This window comes from Arachis stenosperma, chromosome 4 (assembly GCF_014773155.1).
Source record: "Arachis stenosperma cultivar V10309 chromosome 4, arast.V10309.gnm1.PFL2, whole genome shotgun sequence".
In the NCBI taxonomy this organism is placed as follows: domain Eukaryota; kingdom Viridiplantae; phylum Streptophyta; class Magnoliopsida; order Fabales; family Fabaceae; genus Arachis; species Arachis stenosperma.
Genome location: NC_080380.1, coordinates 125404756 through 125424470, shown reverse-complemented (window position 1 = coordinate 125424470; position 19715 = coordinate 125404756).

Here is a 19715-nt window from a genome sequence, read left to right as displayed (position 1 = left end):
TTATAACATACTACACAAAGCTGAAAGCAATCTGGGATGAGTTAGACAATCTTAGGCGAATACCAACATGTTCGAGGTGTATAGGCAGCTGCAATTGTGAGTTCAGCATTATGAGGCATACAAAGAAGAATCGAATGTAGTGAGATTACTAACAGGACTGAATGAGCAGTTTTCAACAATAAAGCCTCAAATAATGCAGATGAAGCCCTTGCCTAAGGTGGATATGGTATTTTCTTCTCTACTTCAGTAAGAAAGACAGATACACATGAATGATGTCATAGATGAAAAATCTCTACTATTTAGCTCCAAGAATGAGAGAATGGAGAACTCAAGCACTGCATCTAGAGGAAGAGGAAGAAATGAAAGAGAAAGAGGAGTTTTTGGGAGAAATGGTAAAGGAACTAAACAGTGTTCACACTGTGGCAAGAATGGTCATATGGCTGATATATGTTACAAAAAACATGGATATCCTCCACATTACCAGAACAATGGTTCATCAATCAATAATATAGTTGCAGAGGAGGAAGATGCAAAAAACAACAACCAAAACCAGAAGGTTAGTGATGTTAAACCAGATTTTAATTTGAGCTCAAAATAGGAAAAAGCATTACTTGCTCTCTTGTTCTCTTCAAAATTAATGTCTGGGTGCCACTAGCGCTACCACTGCCACCACCAGTGGTGATGTCACCAGCAGGGTTGATCCCAGCGGCGCGCATCTGAGTCTGGTACACCTCCATCTGACTTTTCATATGCTACATCCGCTCCAGCAACTCCCTCCACTCTAGCCTAAGCTCATCTGTAGACTGTACGTGGGTGAGGATCTCCTAATACCTCTTTTGATAATTATTGAGCACTTGAGCCTACTAATGAAGGCTATGCTGGAGCTCCTGCACCTGGAGCCTCAAATCTACGCCTTCCTCGGGCTGGATGGCTCGACTGGTGGCGGAGCCTGACGATGGCCTCAACATCGAGGTGCGAAGGCTACTCATGAAGAACGACCCCATCCAGTATACGCGATTTTTGTACGGGGTTGAGGCGGTCTCGCGCCAAACTGCATGAGTGTCGATGCTTAGTAATGATATGCAAAACAGATAACATAACGAAGTTATTAACAATATTAAGAGAACTACATACCAGCCTGACCTTCATCTTCATAAAGGTCGCCGGCCGCCGGTATACTTGTACGACTTGGGGGATGCCCTATTAGCTCGGTTGTTGAGACATCGATGCCTGAACCCCTCATCGGTCTTCCAATGAGCTAACAGTCCCTCTGCACGTCTGGTTAGAGCCAATGCGTCCATTAGTCCCGCCCATGCTTTACGTCATCTAGCATCTGTTGGAGCCGCTGACCCATCTTATAGTCGAATATCTTGCGGATGGTCAGGTTGTGGTCAACATCCCAAGTGAAGTGCAGTTGCAACAGAGAAGTTTTAAATTTAGGTAAACAAGATAACAGGAATTAAACTAGCTAAAAAGGTTTAAAACATAAACAGTAAAGAAAATTACCACTTACATCTCAAACCACTACTTTCTGGTCTCAACGGGGATCCTCGTGTAGCTAGGCCATGACTGGTCGTACATCAACTTGATAACAGTCATCATCTCTTGAGTACACGCGTTCGGGTTCGGCAAAAACATGACAACAACCCACAATAACAGGAAATCCAAATCAACCTAAATCTACTAAACAGGAATCAGGTTTTAAGAGCCTTCAACAATAACAAGAATCATAATCATCAAAAGTAGAAAATAATAACCAACACTTAAATCAACCTAAATCTACTAAATAGGAATCAGGTTTCAGGAACCTTCAACAATAACAGGGATCATAATCATCAATAGTAGAAAATAATAACCAACATTTAAATCAACCTAAATCTACTAACAATAATCAGGTTTCAGGAACCTTCAGCAATAACAGTAATCATAATCATCGAAAGTAGAAAATAATAACCAACACTTAAATCAATCTAAATCCACTAAACAGAAATCAAGTTTTAGAAACCTTCAGAAATAATAGGAATCGTAATCATGATAACTAGAAAATACATGAGGAATAATAGGTTACTTACCCCATACTGCCATCAAGCCAAATGTGAAACCGTGTGATGGGAGGTGCTGGAGGGGCATCAGATGCTACCTCGCTTCCAAGGCTGGACTTCGGAACCGCGACATCCATCACTGGAGGCAGTGTCGCTGTGGATGCGGGATGCTGAGCGGACGAAGGTGGCGTCGTCGCCAAGGATGGTAGCACGTAGTTGGGGTTAAGGACCATAATGAACGGCTGGTACGCTCACCTTGCAACATGTGGCATGACCAGGGTGGTTGGAGTAGAGGAAGAGGATCCAAAAGACTCGGGGGTACCAGAAGAAACCCTCCCTCTACCCTGAACATGGCTATGGCCACGACCAGCAGCCTGATCCGCAACACCTTTGCCTATCATCATGTATGCAATATCAAATTATTAAACAACTTCAACAATAATTTCTCTATTATTGAGTCTCAACGATAATTTTAGCAACAATGTCAGCAACAATCTCAATAATTCAACATAACTTAGCATTAACAAGTAATCTGTACAATATCAATTTACAAAATTCAACATTAATGACAAAAAAATATATAGTTATAAAATAAACAAATACTATTCATACACTTGTATACTCCCTATATATTTACCTTCAATCTTTTCAGTAGCTAAAATAAACAAAATTTTCAATTCTTTTAAATTTCAAATAACTCAAATTATTCCATAGGATTCTCTAAATCCAAATAGTACAATGAATAGAAACCAATGTTGGACCTTCCAATGTCAAATTCAGAATATCAAAACAACAAAATAGTAATTAACACAGTGAATGAGCACAATCAAACAATTAACCAAATAAACTAAGCAGTAATTTCTCCATTAATTCAATCAGCAAACTCAGAATAGTTACAGACACTTTAGCAACAATCAGAACCTATAAATCTAAACTAAACTATCCTAACCACCTAAATCTACTAAAATAACTAAATTAAACTAACTAAACTAATTAAACCAATCTAATGAACTAAAACTAACTAACATGATTCGAAAAAAATAAAAAATTCAAACAAAGTACCTTGAATGTAGGGTACAGAAAGCAGCGCAGAAGGAGGGAGGAAGTCGACGGTACCGGGTTGTTGCCAGCACTAGAGGTGGTAGTCGTGAGCCGCCGGAGCAAGGAGCTGCAGTCTGGAGAATGAGGAAAGGACTGCGGCAACGTTGAGACGGAGGGGAAGGAAGGGTTGGCAGGGGAAGGGGTGCTGATGGCGGCAGCTGGAACATGAGAGAGAGGGGGTGGCAACGACGGCCTAGGCTAGAACGAGTGAGAGAGAGGGGGATGGTGGTTATGGTGTTGAGGGTTCGAATGAGTGGGAAGGGGTTCGTGATTTGAATTTACACCACCTTTACTGTCAAATATGTCCCATGGTAAACCATTTTTGGTTTACCAAAACGCATCACACACATCAATTTATTTTATTTTCCCTCCAAAAAAACCGGCGGAGTTATTGTCAGAAAACCAAATCCGCCGATAATTTAAAAACCCTACGAATTCTAGGTGGTTGCCAATGGTAAATCCGATGAAAACATCACCATTATTGTCCAACGATAAATCTACCGATAATCAGCATTTTTCTTGTGGTGGAAATGGGCCAGGAGGTAATGGTTTAGTGAACACATCTACAGCTTATTCGTTGGAACGAATTGGCAGCAATTTGACTAACCCATTGCGAGCCTTCTCGTGCATGATGTGACAATCCACTTCGATGTGCTTGATACGTTAATAGAAGATCGGATTTGCGGTGATGTGTAGTGCATATTTGTTGTCATAGTACAATGGTATAGGCTTTGAAAGAGGCATTCCGAATTCAATGATCATGAAGGCCAGCCATTGTGCCTCACAAAGAGCCACTACTAGTGCCGCTGTGTGTCCGGGTAGCCAGCCCAGTCCAAGTCAGAGTATGCAGCTGGGCTCAAATCAAAAGATGCAGGAAAAAAGAAACCTTGGGCAGGGGCAAGCTTGAAGTATTTCAATATGCAAAGCGCAGCTTGGTTATGAGCAATAGTGGGATAGTCGAGGCATTGACTAAGCTTCCCAACGGCAAAATTGATATCAGACCTCGTGTTGGTTAGATATAGTAAGTGGTCGACGAGTCTTCGATATAAGGAAACATCTTGGAATGGTGCAGCGCAATCTTTGGATAGTTTGGTTGAATAATCCATGGGTGTGGTGACAGGCTTGGCATTGGTCATAATCCATGGGTGTGGTGACAGTGCAATGCCTTTGCTATTGTATGCCACTTCCATCCCAATGAGGTACTTTAGTTTCCTAATGAGGTACTTTAGTTTCCCAATGCATCATCAAGTACCTTCTTGATTCTGTTAATCTCTTCTAAACAATTTCCAGCAAGAACTAGGTCATCGACATACACAAGTATTGCTGTGAAGGTTGAATTTGAAGCTGGAGTAAACAAAGCATAGTCATGCTTTGATTGTATGTAATCGAAAGCACTAAGTTCGAAACATAGCTTTTCATGCCACTACCTGCTAGCCTGCTTTAACCCATATAGTGACTTGTCCAATTTGCACATTAAGTTGTGGTTTGAAACAGACAACCGTGATGGAACTTTCATGTATACTTCTTCGTGCGAATTCCTATATAAAAATGCGGTATTGACATCTAGTTGCTGAACATGCCAATCCTTTGCAGTAGCTATGGAGAGGAGGATTCAAATCGTTGCAGCCTTCATAACTGGCTGAATTCTTTAGCGACTAAACCCATTTTATGCCTCTCGATCGTGCCATCCGGTTTGAATTTGATCTTAAAGATCCACCTGCAACCAATATCATGTTTCCCTACTGGGAGTGTGGTTAGTGTCCAAGTTTAATTCTAGTGTGTCTAACTCAACTTTGAACGCATCCCTCCAATCGGAATGTGCTTTGGCCTGATCATAGTGCTTAGGTTCATGCAACTCTAAGACTGCTAGGGAGAAAGCTTTGTGTGTGGGTGACAGCTGTGAGTAAGAGATATGGTTTGAGATATGATATTTGTTAGATGATTGGTGCAGTAGTGTAGTGCTAGTATGCATGAAATGATAATCATTTAGGTGTGAAGGTCTTCTTCTCTCCCTATCAGATCTTCTAAGGTAAGGTATAAGTGATGAACCTGGATTTCTAATGGGCAATGTAGTGGATGATGCATGAGGTTGTGTTGCACTATGATTTATACGTGTTTGTGACTCTAACGCAATGTTTCTTTCATGGTTTGGTACATTTATGATAATGTCTTGATTGAATGATGCATGATCTGGTGGTGTTGTATTATTATTGGTATATATATTTGTGAAAACATGTGTGAACACATCATCATACAAGTGACTAAAGCTTTGGTTTAGTGGTTTGTGTGACTTAGTCTCAGTAGCAACCGTGTCATTAGAATAAGTGAAGGGCATTTCATTTTCATAAAAAACTGCATCTCGTGATACAAACATTCCATTGATTTTTAAATCAAGAAAAATATAACCTTTCGCTCCTAATTTAAATCCCAAGAAAATGACTTTCCTAGCTTTGGTATCAAATTTTTTTCTACCAGCTTAAATTTGAAATGGTGACGTACCTTTCAAAAATTTGCTTGGCATTCGGTTTATTACATGGATGGCTTGAGTCGCTGCCAAATTCCAATAACATCTTGGAATCATGGATTGAAACATAAATGCTCTAACAATATAAATCCCGTTAAATTTGCGAATAATTAATCAATACATTAATTTTTGATAAAGAAATTAGAAATGTAAATTTTATAGTAAAATAGGATAGAGATACTTAAAATAAGAATTTTAAAACTTATTTCAAAAGATTTGGCCCAAGATTGGGTTGAGCGGGCCAAACCAGTCCAACCGGACCCGTGGGCCTAACTAACAACCAAATTAAATGAGCTGAAGCTCATTCTCTTCCCTGGCACCATGCACACAAGTTGGAAACAATGGAAAAGGGGGAAGAACGAAGGTGAGACCCCAAACCCTCACCACAAATTCAAATCCATGTAACTTTTGATCCGGAGTTCTGATCGCCGCACCGTTTACGGCCACACGACCAGCGCGTCGAGCTCTACAAAGCTCATAACTTTATTCCAGAGGTAAGCCACGTTTTTCTTTTCACTTTCCTCTTCCTCAGTTTTGAATTCAATGTGTAATCATGTTGGATTTTACTTGAATTCGGTGTTTAGGTTCAAATTAACTCGCGAGTATTATCGGGTTTTGACCTAATTCTCCATCAGTAAGGTGAGGATAACTCTAACCCTTGTGAGATCTGAATTCAAGTGAGAGTTATATTGATTTAGTAATGTTCATTGGTATTAGATTGAGTTGTGATCTTAATTGAGGCTTGTTGATGGAATTGGTGGTATTGAAAAGCTAGATGTTGAGCTGAGGTAGCTGAGTTTTTTGTTTGGGATGTTATTTTGGAACCTTGGAATTTGTGGAACGGTGCTAGTTGAAGCGTTCCAGACATTACGAGGAATCGGCCAAGGTATGGTTTAGGTTTCTTGTATTTAATATATAATGTTCTGTGAAAACTTAGGCTAGAGAACCATAGGATAAGCTGGAATGATTATGTGTGTTGAATATTTAGGAATTATGATATTGATTGATAATGGGGATTAAACATGTGTTGGTGATTATGGTTATGGTGGGGATATAATGCCTCTTTGGTATTTGATATTGTTGATAAATTGGTGACATTGATTATATGTATGTATGATAATATGCTGGTGATTTTGTTGTTGGAAGTAAGAAGTTTAAGGTGTGAATTGGATAAAAGTGGAAATATAATGGTTTGTGATATGATGAGTGGTTAAGTGGTGTTGTATAGGATTACTATGAAGTGTGTTTGTGCTGGATATATGTATAAGTTATGGGGGTTGAATTTAGTTATAATGAAATTGAATATTTTTGGTTTGGGGTACTGTCTTCCCCATGTCAGTCGAGAATTTTTTCCGTGGATAACATTAAGCTTGGGGTATTATTTTTCCAATGTCATCTTGGAGTATTGTTTTTTCCATGTCAGCTTGGAGGTGTTGTCACTTCTCCTCATGTCAGCTTGGGACTCTTCCCATGGATGTTATTGAGCTTGGGGTGTTCTCTTCCCCATGTCAACTTGGGGATTCTCCCCATGGTGTATTTTTGAGCTTGAGGACATGTCGGGATGGCTACGTAACCGACAGTTGATATCAACAGCCATAGGACAGGCATGCATCATGTGCATATTGTTTGAATTGCTTGCTCATGAATTATTTGGGACTGCCTATGTGATTATAATTTGCTATTTGTTATACTTGTTATCTGTATTACTTTTAATTTACATGTGTTTGCATTGTTTGCTTATTTGTCTGTGCAAACTCATCGGAGACAGAGGAACAGAGGAAAGACGAAGAGATTTAGGGTTCTAGTTAGGTTTAGTCAGATTTAAGGAAATGGTTAAGTTTAGAAAGCCTTAGAGAACCACCCTTATTCATGGTTTCTGTTTTAGTTATATAAGTTTTATAATATGAGTGTCGGTATTCTAGGATTGCCTCTAGCATTCCCAGGACCTTATATCTTATGTGTATGTCATATTTACCATGTTGAGAACCTCCGATTCTCATCCTATATTGTGTTGTTGTTTTTCAGATGCAGGTCAATAAGCTTCTCGGTAAGCGTCTGGACTCCTGTAGCGGAGTGATTTTCTGGGTTTTATTTTGATGTACAATTTATGTTTATATATATACTAAACTCTCCGAACAGCTACTTTATTTTGTACCTCTTAAAGGTTTATGGAGAATTAGGGTTTATCTTTATATTTTGGATTTTGGGGTATATATATATGTATGTAAATATTCTCCGGCCAGCCTTAGCTTCGCATGCTGAGTTAGGAGCTTATTATTTTGTATCCTTCAGTCTCCGCTCTTAGTTTCTATATTTTCAGGTTTATGAACTTTAGTTTTCTTCTTACACAAGTTTTCTGTTTATGTGAGAGCTACAAATTTTATTTTAGACTTTCCTTTAAAGGCTCCTAGTTAAACATCTTCTTCACTATTATTATATATATTTTATTATTTTTTAGAGGTCGTAATTCGACGCCACCTCAGTTTTATGACTTAAGCATAATACTCTGTATGGTAGGGTGTTACAAGCCACTTGTAATATGTATTGATGCTTGCGTTCCACTATACTATTTTGTTGGGGAAGGGGGATTGTACACATGATGTTTGATGTATGATTCCTTTAGACACATAGTAACTATTTAGTTAGAATTCCTTGTCATTATCCGTTCTTATTATTTTGACATCTACTTCAAATTGGATTTTTAATTGAACAAATTGTGGGATAATTGTAGTAGTTTATGATTTTAATTTCATAAAGTATATCCAAGTATGTCTACTACAATCATCTACCACTGTCAAGAAGTACTTGTGTCCTTCAATTGATGGTGTGGCAATCGGCCTCCTATGTTTAAATGAATCATACCAAAACATTCATATGAATGTGATAAGCTAAAAGGGAAAGGAAGACATTTCTACCTTGCATAGTGGCACACATCACAAGGTTTAGACAATTCAACTTTATTCATTGAATCAATGGATGGATACAATTGTTGCATTATATCCAATCTATTAGGTGGGACATGCCCCCAACCTGAAACGCCATAATTTTGTTGCTAAAATTTTAGTCATATCTTTGTTTATTTGTTTGTCATCCTATGATGAATTAATGCAATGTGAGTGATGCTTTTGTGCTTTATTTCTTTTTACAGTGTATAGTCCATTTTGTAGTTCAGCTGCACCAATCGTCATCTGTGTTTGATAATCTTGAACCTTATATCCAAATCTGTTAATCACAAACTGACAATTTATGCATTTAATTATGTGAGAGACATAAATTAAATTGTAAGAAAATGAAGAAAAATACAGTACATTGGTTAGAAACAATGATTCTGAAAATATAATTGTACCCGCAATATGTGAGGTTAAGGTGTAGTTACTGGGTAGTTTAGCTCAAATAGGTTTAATTTGTTTATATGTGTGAAATTGATTTAAGTTGTGTGTGATATGAATGGTATTCCCTGTGTCAATGATCCAGGGAGCTCATTGACACCTCTCAATGATCATGATTATATCATTAGCTTGAGTAGATTTCTTAACCTGATTAACCATGGCTTCTCCCCAGTTCTACCCCCAGCACAGTCTCTACCTCTTGTTGGTGGTACTTGAAAGTAGCTGGAACTTGTTCTGTTAGCAATACTCATCAGGATCTTGGTATCATTCACGAAAACTTCAAGATTCAGGAACTACCTTTTTTTGTTGAAGTATCAGAAAAAACGTTTTCTCAATTTTAGGAAGATCACTCATCAACATTATCTGCAACCTCACTCTTCCATACTCTTCATTAAAAACTCGCAAAAATCTCGAAACATACGTGTCTTTCTTGTATCTTCTCATATCTCCAAGTTCACACCTACAATCTTCAGCACATGCACAAGCTTTTATTGGTCTCAAATTCTCCGATTTCTCCCAAATTTCTTCCAATTTTGTGAAGTACACTGTGACATTCATATCACATTGTTTGATCATAAAAAGTTCTTCCTCCAATTCAGCAATTCTAAACACATCACCTTGATAAAATCTATGTTTTAAATCATTCCACAGATGTAGTGTATTTTTATTTCACAGCACACTCTGAGCTATTTCTTGATTAAGAGATAGTTTAATCCACGAGACTATGAAAGTATTGGATTGATCCCATGCCTGAAGCACGGGTCGTTCTTTTCAGGTTTGATTATAGATCTATCAATCAAACAAACTTTGTTCTTGGATTTCAATACAGACCACATAAATTCAGACCAAGAGTGATAGTCTTAATGATCCAGTACCTTTGAAATAAGCAAAACGCCAGGGCTTTTCCCGGGATGGAGGTAGTACGGACTCAGCAGATCCATCTGATGGTTTGCTTGAGAAGCTGCATTCTGCAGTGTATTGATTTGCGCCACTAGTTGCGCCAAGCTGTTAAGATCGATGTTGCCAAAATTCTGGTTCACAGCGCTAGCCGAGTTCATCATCTCTAAGTTCATCACCTAAGGATTCAATTTCGATCTGGCTTTTCGACAATTCTTTTTCTGTAATCAAAACGCATCTCTCGATCACAAATTTTCGATAACTCTTGAAACTTTCACGCTCACCGCACCATAAAAAATGTTTGTGATTTGGTTCAAGAGTGAGATGAAGAGGGGAGGAGACTAGAGTTTGTGAGAGAAAATTCTCTTAAATTCATATGGTGACAAACTACAAAAAAAAAAAAGAATTGTGCACAATTCCTGTTTATTTATACTACCACCTATTCTACCCGAAATAAATATTTGTCTAACAAACTAAGCTAACCAACTAACAAACTAATTATTCTTTCTAATTGGCTTTAATGTGATTAAATTAGAGTGCTGCTACTTCCATTTTACTCTATGCACTTGCAGATGTAGTTCTGTGTCTAATATGTCTTCAATTTTTGAAAATTAATTTTTTTTATAAATTATACATAATAAAAAATATTTTAAAAAACACTAACTATTTCTATATTTCTATTATATATGGTATAAATTATTCTTACAAAAATACCACTACGTAGTGTTTGAACAACTAATTTTTATATTTATAGATAATAATTACATAAAATAACATTAATGTATTATAATTATTAAGTAACAAGATTAAAACGGTAATGTATTTTTGGATTAAAATATCCCGTTACAAGTACTTTATTCGTTTTTGTTTTTAAGGTAAAATAAAATAATAAAAAAAAGAAAAAAGAGGAAAGAACGGGAAGAAAGACAAAAACGTTATGCTAACAATTCTGCAGCAGCTGATGCCAAATCAGCTCACTGGGAGAAAGCAACCGCACCATTAACCAAGTCGATATTTACATGGGCTTTTTTCTCTTAAAATAAATAAAAATTATATTTACTTTTTTAAAATTTTTTTAATTTTTTACTATTTAAACATTCTGTAATTATTTCGTAAACAGACTATGGTGCAAATACTAACTACGAAATAAACTAAGAAATAATAACGCAAACGCTGCCAGTACAATAGAAGTGTATGGCACTATAGCGCAGTCGCTTGCAGCGTAATAGTGGAATAATGCTATAGTCATGTGCTGCGTACAAAATTGTATGTGAATTTCTCGTGAACAATTGCTATATATATGTATCCCATCCTCCCTCCCAATAACTTTCAACTTTCATGTATTTTTTCTCTCTTCTCAAAAACACAAATTCTCCAAAATGGCTAGCAAGCGTATAATAGCAACAATATCATATAAAGATGGTGCACATTTTGAATGCAGTACTTCTGTTGTTATGCATACTTGGCGGTTACATTTGTTGACAGGACTTGAAAGTTTGATTTTGGTCAACATCAAAATGCTTGGAATTAAGCATGTACAAAAAATTGGCGATCAGTGCACACTACAAAAAAATGCTAAATACCGTTGGACGTTACTATTACTGTCAGATTAGTAATTTTGTTACTAAATTTGACAGTAATTAGTGTCGCAAAACTTTCTATCATTAGCACGACATTTAGCGTCGGATATTACGCTGAAATTTTCCGATGACAACGTAGGTTTAGTGAAACGCTACGTATAGGCGATGATGAACGGTTTACTGTCGGATTTTTCGGCCAATAAATCTGACGGTAAAATTGGGACTATTACTATAGCCTAATATATTTATATAATAGATATATAGAATATTATTCTAAATTTTCAGTTTTATTGGATGGACTGATGTAAACAACAAACATTTAATTACATTAAATATACATTTAAATACATTAAATATACATCTAAATGAAATATGCATTAAATATTCTAAACTAAATATTAAATATAATAATATATAAATAAGATTATTTAGTAAGATAAATATAGTAAGATAAATATGAAATATAAAAATAAATATGGAATAATATATATTAAGATATAAGGGTATATAGAATAATATAAATAGAACTAAAAAAAAGAGTGTTTTTATTAAATTAAGAACGCCCTGTGATCTTCAACCAATTCTGTGCTTCAATATAATTACCGAAGGTAAGGGCTATAGCTTGTTTCCAATATTCAATGGCTTGATCAAACCAAGCCTCAGCAATTTTGGAATCTCCCTGTCGAATGGCCTGTTCTCTGCGGTCGGAATCGGTGAGTAAATTCCTTCCCTTAGAATCATACTTGAGAGTTTCCTACCTCATATGGCTCAGCAGTCAATTGTTCCATTTTTCTGGAATTAACCAAAAGAGAAGGCAGTCCTCCCCCAATTTCGATCTAGAGTATGCTCCTATCCACTGATTAAATAAATGACTATCGGGAACGAAATAATCCGTTAATCTTTTTTTTTTAAGTATCCCATTTTGATTTGCACAAAAAAAGACGAATAGGAAAAAAATGACCCCGTCGTTTTCTCTCTCTCTTTTTCTGAAGAGAGAATTTTTCTAATTTATTAGAAAAAAATATGCAAGTCTTTTTCGTAAACTAAAACGATGGACGGAGGGTTATAAAGATAATTCTAAAATATTTTATTTATTGAAGAATAAAGCTATTACTTAATAAATTTTTGAGCTGAATGTCATCCTCACTGCTGCTGGAGCTGTCGCCGCCGTTGCCGCTATTGGTGTCTGTTCCCGTCGGAGGAAGTCACCTTGTCGCCATCACTGTCGTCTCCTGACACCACCACGCTTCTAGCATCATACATCATCATCAGAGGTAATTTTCCTATATTTTTTTTATTTTTCTAATTTTTTGTGAGTTTAGGATTTTGTTAGGTATTTTATTAAATTCCTTCTTAAATTTGTTTAGTGAACTGTGTGATTAGATTTTGTTATGATAATTTAGTATAATTAGAGATTAAATAATATTAGGGTAGGTTACGTAGGGTAAAATTAAGAGTGCTTGAGCTATTGAAAGATTAGGGTTTGTTATTATATCGTTTACTTATGGTATAAAAGTTGTTAATTTGGTGAAATTAGAATTAAGTTTTAATTAATTGTAGTGTTGAGTTATATTTATTCTTTTCAAATCAGTTTTTGAATTAATTTTACCTTGTGAATTTAATAAATTATCTTTTTTTGCTAGGACGATGCTATTTTCTCTGGGATCAATTGGAGTTCGCATCTTTTGCAGTATGCGTAGTCATATTCCAAGTTAGTTTTCTATCTTTAAGTATAATAAAATGTTTAAGTTTTATACTGGACTTACTTTCTTAGGATAGAGTTTTAGGACGAAAGTAAGAGAAGATTGCGTAGTGGTGCCTTCTTAAAACCCTTGTTTGCTGGAAAATTATGGAACAATAAGGGGTTGTGTACTAGAACGACTAGAAATTATTGTTGTAGTGAATGCGTGTTTGTTTTTATTTGTGCAAAAGTGATAAATTTATTTACTGGATGTCTTTGAATTAAGTAGAATTTCTGCCAAAATTTTGTTTAATTTGTTTGAAACATGTTTGCTTTGTGAAAAAATGATAATTGGACTTGGTTGGAGATTTTAATTATAGAAGAAACTCTGGCGAATTTTTTTAAAATGTTAATAAGTTATATTGTTGGTTGAAGGATGTGTACTGGATGTGGACAGAACATGGAGAAGTGGATGAGCATGGAATCAACCGGTCTGCCTCGGATATGTTTGATCGACCGGGTAGGTCGAATGAACACTCAACTGTGTCATCACGGCAGAGTGGCCCTAGATTACTGATGCGGTATTTACAACCCACAAACTAACCGACAAGTGCACCGGGTCGTACCAAGTAATACCTTACGTGAGTAAGGGTCGATCCCACGAGGATTGATGGATTAAGCAACAATAGCGTTTGATATAATTAGTTAGACAAATAGAAAATAGTGTTTGGAGGTTCAAAAGCATTAACAGTAAATTTAGAATATTAAAGACAGGCAGATAAATAAGTTGGGAATAAAATATTGAGAAAACAGTTAAGGTTTCAGAGTTATCTATTTTTCCGGATTAACTTTTCTTACTAACTAATTTAATCATGCAAGATTTAATTCATGGCAAACTATATGTGACTAGACCCTAATTCCTTAGACCTTCCTAGTCTCCTCTAAAATTCATTAACTGCCGATTCCTTGGTCAATTAATTTCAATTAAAGGGTGATGATCAATTTCTAGTTTATATGCCACAGAAATCCTAATTATCCACAAATAAGGAGATTATATGTCACGTATCCCATTTAATACAAACAATTAGAAATTTAGGATAATATGTTTTCAAACTGTTGTTCAAGTAAAGATCTTTTCCAAGTTTTACAAGAACTCAATTAGAACATGGGTCATACTTCCGTTCCACCCATATTCATAAAATAAAGAGTGAAAACAATTATTGAAATATAAATCAAAACATGCATTAAATTAGAAAGATCAAACGAATTAATCCATACAAATAGACAGAGCTCCTAACCTTAACAATGGAGGATTAGTTGCTCATGACTCAGTGAAAATAAGAATTCTGGTAAAAATGTACTGTGTTCTCTAATGGCATCTAAATTCCTATTTATAACTAATCCTAATAAATTTAAAATCTAATTATCTAAGATTAGAAATAATATCTTTTCCTAAAAGATAAGATTTGAATTTAAATTCGAATTAATTAACAAGTCTTCAGCTGATGGGTGGGGACCACTTGATTTGTCCATTCTGCACCTTCTAATCTGTGTTTTCTAGGCTGGAAACTAGGTCAAAACAGCCCAGAAATTGTAACACAGCATTTTCTGTGTTTTTCTGCACGTGGCGCATGTCACGCGTATGCGTCAGTCACGCGTACGCGTCGCCATGGATACTTCCAAATCACGCGCACGCGTCAGACACGCGTGCGTGTCGCTCCTCGTAGCCATCTCCTTTGATTCTTGTGCTGCAGAAACTCCATCAAATTTCGCTGAATGCTACCTAAAAATAAATAAAATTGCCCAAAACTTAAAATAGCATTTGTAGTGGCTAAAATATAATTAATTCTTAATTAAACTCAATAATTTAAGTGCAAATTCACTAGGAAAAGATAGACAAGATGCTCACGCATCAATTACCCCAATTAGGCTTTTTGCCGGTCCACAATAAGGGTTGAAAGGTACATATTTCTAGGGCAAATAGCATTCATGTTTTCGCTCCCGGATTTGATTCTCGAACTCGAGCAAACTAGAAATAACATAAGAAAGGTTGGTGGAGTGAAGGTTTCAGTTGATTGAGACTAACTATTAGTACTAAATACCACACATTAATCTTAATCATACATGACTTTCGGATTTGGCAGTTGATTTTTATGTACGTTCGGCTAATCAGACAGGGGGATCTCTCCGGCTTCGATTAGGTCCGTTATCTTGTTCTTTATCAAGCTGTTTTCAATGGAGGGCTATTTTACGCTTTGGTTTAATTTGAATCCAAAACTCTTCTGTCGTGCCTGAGGCCATAAATCCGAAGTAGCGCATGTGAACTAAAAGTCTATACCTTCGATCTATCACCGCGTTCCAATAGGCATGTGGGTCGATCAACTAGAGTTTGGGTGGTTAGAGAACTAAATAGGAAAGAAATAAATTGGGAGGATAACTAAGAGAGATACAATAAAATGGTGTTTGATGGAATTGGTGTTACCGATATGGATGATGCTGAGCAAGAGCCTAACCTGGAGGTAAAGAGATTTTATCATCTATTAGAATCTGTTGCAAAACCTTTGTTCGATGGGTGCATTCATTCGAAACTGTTTGCATATGTTAGAATGGTGAGTATTAAGTCTGAGTCAAATCATACCCAAGAGTCTTTTGATTAGTGGGCCACCCATTGCAACGAATTAGTACCTGTTAAGACTATTGGCATCCCCCACAGTCACTACGAAGTAAAGAAGTTAGTTTCAAAATTAGGGATAAATTCGGTGAAAATCGATTGTTGTTTGAATGGTTGTATGTTGTAATACAAGGCGGGCATATACCTAACTGCTTGTAGATTTTGTGATGCACCGAGGTTTTAGGTCGAGAGAGAACATATTGGTAAATGGCGGAAAAGATAATTCCAAACAAATGGATGCACTACTTGTCCCTAATCCCTAAGCTAAAACGATTATATGTATCGATGAGTTCCACCTCTCACATGAGCTGGCATAGTAACAAGAGAGATAATGGTTTTATGACCCACCAGTCACACGGAGATGCTTGGAAGCACTTTGATCGGGCCTACCCTACATTTGTGCGCGAGCCTAAAAATGTTAGATTAGCTTTGAGCTTTGACGAGTTTACACCGAACTCTAACTTTTGTAACGCGTACTCTTGTTGGCCTGTTATGGTGACTCCTTATAATCTACCTCCCGAAATGTATATAAAGGACCCATATATATTTCTAACTTGTGTCATACCTGGTCCTAGCAATCCAAAGGGCAAAATGGACGTCTTCTTGCAACCCTAGTAGATGAATTGATGGTGTTGTGGACTAATAGTGTAGAAATGCATGATATTTCAATGAAGACAAGATTCTAACTGCATGCTGCACTGAGGTGGACTATTAACGACTTTCTTGCATACGAGATGTAGTCGGGTTGGTACACTCAAGGCAAAATTTTCTGTCCTATTTGTATGGAGGATACAAAGGCATTTTGGTTGACGAATAGGGGTAAGAATTCGTGATTTGGTTGTCACTGAAAGTTCCTCGATGTTGATTATCTTTTTCGGCACAACAAGTACTCATTTAGGAAGAATAAAACTGAACAAGAAGAGGCACCCATATGGTTGAGTGGTTTTTATGTTAGTAGAATCCCAAGAATCATTGATAATAGGGCAGGGTTGAGACCTCTCAGATATGGCAGGGAGCATAATTGGACAAAATAGAGTATATTTTGGGAGTTGCCTTATTGGAAAGACAACTTGGTTCATCATTGTCTTGACAAGATGCACATTAAAAAAAACGTGTTTGATAATATCACACACATGATAATGGATAATAAGTGTACAAAGGATAACGATAAGGCAAGGTTAGACTTGGTGGAAATTTACAGGCAGTCAGATCTGAGATTAAAGAGACTTGAGAACAGCTAGTGGGCTAAATCAAAGGCGGTATTCACTCTAACGAAGGATCAGAGACAACATGTTTGTAGATGGATTAGGGGATTGAAGCTCCCTGATAGTTACGCCTCTAACCTGGGTAGGTGTGCAAATATCTCACAGGTTAGGATTGTTGGATTGAAAAGTCATGATTGTCATGTTTTTATGGAGTCATTGCTTCCTGTCGCGTTCAAAGAATTTCCTACCAACATCTGACCACCTCTCACAGAAATAAGTGAGTTCTGTAGGAAGTTATGTGCCACAAAATTTAGCATTAATGATCCCACAGTAATGGAGAAGAACATCCCCATCATACTTTGAAAGTTGGAGAGGATATTCCTGCCAGAATTTTTTGATGTTATGAAATACTTAGCAATCCACCTACCAGACGAAGCAAGAGTATGTGGGTCAGTTCAATTTAGGTGGATGTACCCTTTTGAGCAGATGACTGGTTCATTCAAGTGCATTGTGAAGAACAGATCTCGGATTAAGGGTAGCATCTATGAAGCATTCTTAGCTAAAGAAACATCCTCATTTTACTCCTTCTATTCCTATCGATGAGAAGGCAGGAACCTCGTCATGTGTACCAACCCATCCAATATTTGTTCCGGAAGGAGTTGTGATGGGCGCGGGTAGTGAATATTGGTTAGAAAAAAGGAAATCGATGCCACACTTCTGATGTGTTGCTTAATTGTGACCAGGTTTCACCCTACTTGAGGTGATATTTTAAAGATTTTGTAAATATTGTAATTAGTAATTATGATAATAACTTTTTTATCTAATCAAAATTTTGGTACATTGAAATTTCATTATTTATCCTATTGTATCGTAGGTTATTCCAAGAAATAGATCCTGATATATAACTGAATAATTTTTCATATTAGTTCAGAGAATATGTCAGAGCACATCTAAATTGATGGGACAGAGGATCAGAAACCTTACTAAATTTATGATCTAACTCTTTCGAAAATGGTCGTTGATACCGATGATCCAATCACCCTTAGATCGGATATTATAGATGATGACATCATTGACCTTAGAGTAGATAACAACACACTACCGCTAGAGGATGAAAATATTTAAGAAGAAAAAGGGGTCAATGGAGATGAAGAAGAAGAAGATAAGTTCAATGATCAGAAAATTATCTCGGAAGAAGATGATGATGCACAAGAGGAATATGATTAGAGAATTAGGTATAAGGTTAGTAGAGTTGTTAATATTATTATTAAAAACATGTGTATAAATTAGATTCTTGTATCAATAAATGACATAGCATTTAGAAATACATTTTTTGATTACTCTCTTACATTTTTCTATCATGGTATCAGAGTATAGATTTTTTTTACGAAGAACCACTACTCTCCAGCTTAGTTTTTTTCCTTTTTCGGTCATCTTCCTGATGCTGTATTAGACCACAAACCATCCCATAAGCTTCTCCATGTCATTCTAAGTTAAAAGAAAGAAACAATAACCGAATCCGACATCAGACGTGCCTCTACGTGCCACCACAACCTCTATCGTTGCAAGCTATTGTATTATCTCCAACATTCTCAGTGCTCTATTTTCTCACTCATTTTTAATCATCTTCCCGATGTATTTTAGTGATTTCCATTCGACCATCATGTTCTTCTCTTTGTGAAGAGTACAACAAACAAAACGTCATCGCAGTTGGAGTCACTGTGCACTCTCACGCGCCGCTGATGAGCGGATAATTTATACGCTTTTTGACATTATTTTTAGGTAGTTTTTAGTAGGATCTAGCTACTTTTAGGGATGTTTTTATTAGTTTTTATGCAAAATTCACATTTCTGGACTTTACTATGAGTTTGTGTGTTTTTCTATGATTTCAGGTATTTTCTGGCTAAAATTTAGGGACCTGAGCAAAAATCTGATAGGAGGATGAAAAAGAACTACAGATGCTGTTGGATTCTGACCTCCCTACACTCAAAATGGATTTTCTGGAGCTACAAAACTCCAAATGGCGCGCTCTTAATTGGGTTGGAAAGTAGACATCTAGGGTTTTCCAGCAATATATAATAGTTCATACTTTATTTGAGTTTAGATGACACAAACTGGCGTTCAACGCTAGTTCCATGCTGCATTCTGGAGTAAAACGCCAAAAACACGTCACAAACCAGAGTTAAACGCCAAAAACATGTTACAATTTGGCGTTTAACCCCAAGAGAAGCCTCTGCACGTGTAAAGCTCAAGCTCAGCCCAAGCACACACCAAAGTGGGTCCCGGAAGTAGATTTTTGCACTTAGACTTATTTCTGTAAACCCTAGTAACTAGTTTAGTATAAATAGAACTTTTTACTATTGTATTAAGGATCTTTTGGACTATCTTGGAATTAATCTTTGGACGTTTAGTTCTTAGACCTTGGGGGCTGGCCATTCGGCCATGCCTGGACCTTTATCACTTATGTATTTTCAACGGTGGAGTTTCTACACACCATAGATTAAGGTGTGGAGCTCTGCTGTTCCTCGAGTATTAATGCAATTACTATTATTCTTCCATTCAATTCATGCTTATTCTTGTTCTAAGATATTCACTCGCACTTCAACATGATGAATGTGATGATCT